Source organism: Tenrec ecaudatus, chromosome 14 (assembly GCF_050624435.1).
Source record: "Tenrec ecaudatus isolate mTenEca1 chromosome 14, mTenEca1.hap1, whole genome shotgun sequence".
In the NCBI taxonomy this organism is placed as follows: Eukaryota; Metazoa; Chordata; class Mammalia; order Afrosoricida; family Tenrecidae; genus Tenrec; species Tenrec ecaudatus.
Window position 1 is genome coordinate 76,513,693 of NC_134543.1, and position 7,589 is coordinate 76,521,281.

General features: G+C 40.3%; 1 pseudogene; it reads right to left on the minus strand.

Moving 5' to 3' along the window:
* Positions 1 to 3,842: 3,842 nt before the first annotated feature.
* Positions 3,843 to 3,961, minus strand: LOC142426877 (5S ribosomal RNA; annotated as a pseudogene).
* Positions 3,962 to 7,589: the final 3,628 nt, after the last annotated feature.

The following is a 7,589-nucleotide window of genomic DNA, read 5'->3' on the forward strand; positions in this document are numbered from 1 at the left end:
GTGAAATGAACCACCAACACATTTTCTGAGCTTTCCCCCGCCTCATTCTGACCCTCTTAACTTTCACAAATGTCTGAGTTCAGTAGAGATGTAATATAATGTTCAACCCTTCGATCAGTACCAAAAACAAACAAAAAAAAGCTGAAATATCCTGGCTCTTTAAACAGATAATCTCAATTACTATCAACTTTTTTATATCAGCCTCTTAGAACACATTGAAATCATAAATTTCATAGAGGGGTTTCAAATATATAAAATCTCAAATACAATTTGGCAAGTGTCACCTTTCCCCTCTATTTGTAACTTGCCTACCTTTCACAAAACCTCACAAAGAAACATTTTATCAACGAATAATTTACCCAAGGTGACTAGTGATTTGAAGTGCTAAAACAAAAGAATTTTTTTTCAATATAAGTACTATAAGAGGGTTTTGCTGTACTGTTTCAGACCTCTCTCTCAGTGAGGAAACCTTATCTAATCCTGTTTCATCCTTTCAAACTGCCTACAAACTAATCTCAAGGGACAAATTTAATACTTTGCAACAAAGCGAATATATCCCTTTTCAGCTTGAATAGAGGAATTGTTCAGACACCAGTGAGGTATGGATGACATTATAATGCTGCCATTTGCTTGGCAAAAGAACAAGAAAGTCTCTTGTTGCAACCCAGAGCGAAGGCTCCTTCCTTGGGTTGAACTTTTTGACCTCTGGTCTATCCCCAGACACCTATGGTAGTGCGCTATTTGGGTCTTCTACCTCTTGTGAAGTAAACACTGAACAAATCTAAGTAAACAGTTTGTTTTAGTTGAAGATAGAGAGACTCCGTTTAATTGAGCTTTGATGATAGATGTGCTCCAAATGGTGCAAACAACTTTGACATGGTAAAATAATATTGTCTTATGGCATGTGTAACACTACATAAAGAATCTGAGCTTAGCACTTTCTGAGTTTACAACATTCAAGTGAGAAAATGACAAAAGAAAGCCAAACTGTCAGAAACAGAGAAACCTTTAACAATCCTGAAATGCAGACTACAATTCTCTTCTTTATTCATTTGATTTTTATTATAATTCTTGCAACAGAAGGAAGACAATGAACAAACAGATGAATTTTGTATTTGTGAATATTTATTTCTTGGTGGTCCACTGCATGGAGCCGAAAATGACACTTCACCCAACGCTTGAATTGTGAGGCGATTGTGTGGTTGTGAGGTGAATGGTTGAGGCAAGTTAGTTTGTCCAGGAAAGTAAACATTAACTGAAATAAGATCGCCATTGCTGTTTGTGGTTACTATTACCATTTGTGGATTTTATTACATAAAAAATACAATGTCATTAAAACCATCCAGGGAAATTAAAATTTTAAATCTTATGTCATCGGTTTTCACATAGAATGTATTACTAATGTGGAATGTTTATTAGAAAGTGACTGCTTTTAAATGGCACAGATGTTAGACCGTTGTTAAATTCAAAGACTTACATTTTCTTCTCAGAGAACTGCAGCATGTATAACCATTTTATCTGTCTCTGGTCATTATTTTATAGAATGTTATTTACCAGACATCATATGTATCCCCTTCCTGTGCTTTTGACCTTTAGAAAACTTATATGTTTTTAGCTGTGTGAACATAGCTTACTTCATGTATTCATATTTGCATACAAATTCTTCTGTGAATTCGTGTGACTGCTGGATGCCTGTCACATGCAAGATAACAGTGTTCTTGAAATCGCATGCAATTTCAAAATCACCAAAGACTAGTATGTAGTAAAAAATACAACTTATCTAAGATGTTCTAATAACACGTTTGAGCCCCACTTCAGCAAAATTAGAAAACAGAAAAAATTCTCAAACTTGATATTTGTAATAAAAGTTGTATCCATTGGCATGATATTTGTTTCTTTCCAAGAGCGTATTCTCTGAATTCGTGTTTTGGTTCCATATTTTCAGCTTCTCTACAGTTGGGTCTTGCCTATTCGTCTTAAAAACCATTCTTGAGGAGTTACTTCACACACCCAAAAGTATAAATAATGGATAAAGCTATAAAATGCGTGACTTCATTGGTCATCATGGAATTGAAAACTAAAATTAAAGCAATTACTGGAATGATTAAAATTTCTGCTGAGCATGTGAATGACTGGAAAGCAAAGGCTGATAGCAGAGCCCTCATACACTGCCGTGCTTCATGTAAAATCAAGCAATCATTTGGGGAAGAGGTTTGTAATTTCTTATTGACTTAAATATATATTTAGCCTATGAATCAGTCATTCTAGGAATAATATAGAATACGCATCATAAATCTGCATATTCATTAGCAGATGAATAAACCAAGAGAGGAAACAAAGAAATAAAAGCACTGTCATCACATCAATATAACTCATAGCAACCCCAGAGAGCCCACTAGAACTGCCCCCGTGGATTTCTGAGATCGTATATCTTTACACAAGTAGGAAGCCTTGTGGTTCTCCCCTGGACCAGCTGGTGATTACGAACCACCGATTTTGCCATCACCCACTCACCAGGTCTCCTGAACAGATGAACGGGTACCACTATTCAGCAACAAATTAATGATCCACATAACAAACGAATCTTACGAAAGCTCATGCTGAGTGAAAAGAAGCCAAAGGGCAAAGAGCAAAGGTAAGCTGTGGTCGCCGAAATTACACCAGCAGTTTTCATTCGGAGTTGGCTTTAGAGGAGCTTGTTGCGATCCTTGACGGCAAGGGAAATATATTATTATTTTATTTTTATTCCTTCTACTTTGCCAATGTGTGGGCTACAGGAGTGACGAACACATATCTATTAAACTAATTCCCTAATGAACGATGATCCATATAATTTTGAATGTGTTTAGCCTCTGCTCGTGCTGTGCTTTTGTCTGATCATTTACTCAAGCGAGATTTGCCTTCTTCTGCTTCCATAATTAGCCAAAGTTAAGACCTTTGAAATGTCTGGTTTGACTGATTCATTTTAAGTGAATGTCTCCCTGTCTCTTGAACAAGGCTTAATTATGCTTTCCTGTATGTCCCCATGGTGGCTATTGCTTATTTATACATTATTTTACTTAATAAACATAATATTGTGAACCAGCTGCATGGGAGGCGCTGGCTATGTGATGGGATTTACCAGAGGGAATGCAGTCTGGTGACTACCATTGTGGAGTTCACAGTTTAATGGAGAAATGTATTTATAAACATATAGATACAACTCAATCTGTTAAATGCTATAATCAAGGTGGGAATAAAGTGCTATAAGATCAGAGAGCTTGGAGGAATTAATTTGACATGATTCATAGGCAATGATTCATAGAGTGGTTGGTATTTGAGCTGGTACTTGAAAAAACATAGGGGTTTGACAGGCAAATGGGCGGTTGTAAAGACATTCCAGGCAGAAGAAACAGCTTTTGCTGGAAATGCAAAGATTCATGAAAAAGGACTCTGGCAACTGATTCACCCCTCTTGTCCTCCACAATGAACTCTTAAACTCCTTGCCTGGGCACATAATATGTTTGAACTTTAACTTACCAGCTATTGACTCTCAGCAGCAGAAACTTAGAACTTCACGGATGGTTATACCTTGGGCTTGGGGCAGTGCAAATGTTAAGCAGTGACCGGCTAGCTTTAGGGCAGTGGTTCAAAGCTGCCAGGTGCTCAAAGAAGAAAAGATCTGCTCCCTCAGAAATTGCCGCTTAGGGAAGCAACGGCGTCGTTCTGCGATATCATACGTGGTTACCAGGAAAGCTCACAACAATAGAATAGCAGCAGCTCTGAAATCCCTTGAGTCAACATTCCTCTTTCAAAATCCATTTATTTCACCGCTTCCTTGTACTCATCATGAGTTTTTTTTAAGCCTACTGCTCCTGGTGGTCCCAGGCAGTCTCCCCTCCAAGTACTAACCAGGCCCGACCCTGCTTAGCTTCTTAGGTCAGATGAGATTGGGCGTGGTCAGGGTGGTTTGACCGTAGACTGTCATGATTTCATAGCAACCTATCTCACTTTTCTCTTCAATATCTCCTCCTTCTTTAATTGCTTCACAGGAAAAAATAAAACAATACAAGATGCACATTTAAAATTCAGGGAAAATATGACCCACTAATAATAAATATTAAATAATATATAATTTTAAAAGAGCAAATCATAAATATTCCTGTAAAACTTGAACATTGTTAAATATATTCTCTTTTGTAGACTCATCATTCATTTCTTTCTTTCTTTTTCTTTGCAGTTGCTGTGGAGTGATCTCAACTCATGGCAGTCCATAGATGTAAGGGTAGAATTGTGGGTGCTCCACGGAGCTTTCAGTGGCTGATATTCTTGAGAGTGGATGATGAGGCCTTTCTTCCGGTGTTCATCTGGTGGCCTCGCCCTGTATCTGTCGTCATTTGACTTTAAAGGGATGCTGCTAGGGAGCAGCAACTTGCTGAATGCGCAGTGAAAAGTAGTTAAAGCGCACAAGGAAGACTTTGTTGATGTCCCGTTTAATTGGATTACTTAGATATTGTTTGACTTTGGAACAAAGGGGCATATGTTTAGATATATAATGGATATGCTGCCCTGGTTGGGTAGTGGCTGTGCATTGGGTTGCGATCTACATTCTCAGAGGTTCAAAGACACCAGCAGCTCCACAGGGGAAAGACTGGACTTTCTACTCCCATAAACAGTTACAGTCTCGACACAAACCCAATGCAGCATTGACTTGATGGCAATGAGTTCAATATGCTGCTGCGGAGGGTAATTGAGTAGGCTCAGACTTGACCGTATCAACACCAGTCTGTTACTGCCCTCACAATGGTTGATATGTATTTTATAAAAGATGGAGCATTACAGAAAGACAGAACTTTCTACAGTTGTATAAAGAGTCACAGCCTGGAGAACTCACGGGGGAAGTTCTACTTTGTCCCTTAGGGCCGCTATGAGTTGGCATAGACTCGATGGCATTGTTTGGGACAACAAGATCCAAATCCGGCAGTAACGGTCAGCGGGTTTCCACATTATTAATTTATACTACGAGCAGGCTGTGGACCCGGAATGAAGCCTCCCTCAACTGCCGCAGCGAGGCTGTGACCAGGTTAAGGAGGTCTATTCTTCCCCTAGTGGTGTAGTGGGATGCTCAGAAGTCAGCATTGACTGCAGGGCAGTGAGTTTGATTTGGCTTTTTGGATTCTCCCGACAATCGTTTGACTGCTTCATAGAAGATCCCATGATGGAGTTGACCACACTATGTCATATCATAGCATGTTGTTGTTGTTGTTTTGATTGATGCAATTGCAATGCACTATTGCATTGAAAAACATTCTTGGTTTAAGTCCACCTGGTTGCTCCTAACGGTCTGCTGTTTTAAATATTAGAGCCAAGAAAATCCTATAGTCAGCAGGTCTACGTTATCACATGGAGTTGTTATAAGTAAAAATCAACTCAGTAACACTTAACCACAGCACCTATTTTTTAATTAGCTTAAGATTTTTATGACTCTGAAATTTGAAAAATCATGCAAAGCATATATTAAACTAAAGTAATGGCTCAAATTATAAATATCACATTATCTTAATTTAGAAGGTATGCAAAATTCATTATGAGTCTGAGAAGTATATATAACCCTGGTAGGGCTGTGAGCTAAGGAGTGAAGCCTACTGTGACAGGTTTTACATCAATATGGTGGCTGGGGTTCTCCCATGGTGATATGACATAGTGTGGTCAACTCCATCATGGGATCTTCTATGAAGCAGTCAAACGATTGTGGGGAGAATCCAAAAAAAACAAATCAAACTCACTGCCCTGCAGTCAATGCTGACTTCTGAGCAGACCACTACACCACTAGGGGAAGAATAGACCTCCTTAACCTGGTCACAGCCTCGCCACGGCAGTTGAGGGAGGCTTCATTCCGGGTCCACAGCCTGCTCGTAGTATAAATTAATAATGTGGAAACCAGCTGACCGTTACTGCCGGATTTGGATCTTGTTGTTCCAAATGTGGTTCATCAACTTCCTGTCACATGGCCTGCTGATTCCAGGGGCCAGCAGTGGTCAGCCAACCTTGGATTCATTTGACCAATCTTGGATTTATTCAGCTCAGCATCCATCAGCCTGTAGTGTTCCTGCTTCACCTGTTTCCCACCCATCAGCCCCCGAAAGTCCAAGAGTCAGGAAAAACTTCAGTTCACATCTGACCCAAGCACTAGAACCAAACTGGGTGTACTAATTCTCCAACAATGTGAGCCCTTTTTTGATGGATTTCTTTCTGTATTCATATACACACAGGAGTCACTGGTTTTGCTTTTCTAGGGAACCCAGGCTAACCCAGTCATCAAGCATAAGGTCAAAGTTATCAGTTCGAACTCACCAGCTTCTCTTCAAAAGAGAGGCTGCTTTCTACCAAAAAGATATAGCCTCAGCAACTCTAGAGAGGCTTGTTCTGAGTTGAAATCAACTTGACGGTGGTGGGTTTGTTTTGTTTTGTGTATTAGAACAAGAGGGACCGATCCCTGGAGAAGGAGGGTTACCTAAGAAGAGTTTCACCTTCAATGAGATGGACTGACACAGCGCCGTAACTATGGGATCAAAGAATTGCCAGCATGGCGGAGGCCACAGGGTAGCTATAAAGTGGAACCAATTCAAAGGCACCTACGAATGGCAAACAATTAGCACTGCACTGAGTGCTTGACAGAAATTCTGTTTCAATGAGTAGGGGTTCAAAATGAGGCAATCTCGCTCCAGTGTCTGTGATCATGAAACCCAATGTCGAGGGAAAACAGACATCTGGATATCATGGTGCCTCCCCTGCACACACTTTCTCCGAAGACAATCGTCCATGAACTTACACATCATCGTATTATCCCAGTAGGTATTCCTGCGCATCAAAGGACTCAGGTCAAAAGCAACAGGTCCACACTCATGGAATTCACTGGTCTGACCCTGTTCTCCCTCATTCTACAGCAGCTGTTTTTTCAGAACAATAGACTTTGTCCTCTAAAAACATCACTACAGTGCCAGCTATATGGTCATACTTTGCAGGTGGGGGCAAGGTTCTCTAGGACTTCGGTTTTCAACCTGTGGGTTGTGACCACTTTGGGGGGTCGAACAGCTCTTGCACAGGGGTCAGCTGATTCATACCAGTAGCAAAATGACAGTGATGAAGAAGCAACGAAAATCATTTTATGGTTGGGAGGTCACCACCACATGAGGAACTGTATGAAAGGGTCGTGGCATTAGGAAGGTTGAAAACCACAGCTGTAGGACGTTGGACCAGTGTCCAGTACAGAGTGCTATTTCACAGGTTCAGAAATCCGGGTGTGAAGGTGACAATGGCAACAGTGGGCCATTGCCCTAGTGGCCCATCAAAAATGTTTGCTTCATTTCTTTGAAGCTTTATGCGCTATGGGTCCAGAAATCTTAATTCTTAAGGGAGGAATGTTGAAGACACACCACTCGTCCCATTCAGCTGGAAGTTGAGAATGCCATGTGACCACTTTGGGCTCCTCCTCTCTCTGGATCAATAGACAAAATAAGAAACTATTATATTGACTTATATGAGTAATCCTGATGACCAGAGCAGAAGTTGAACCAATATTGTATAATCAAGGTAAAGAAAAACACTTC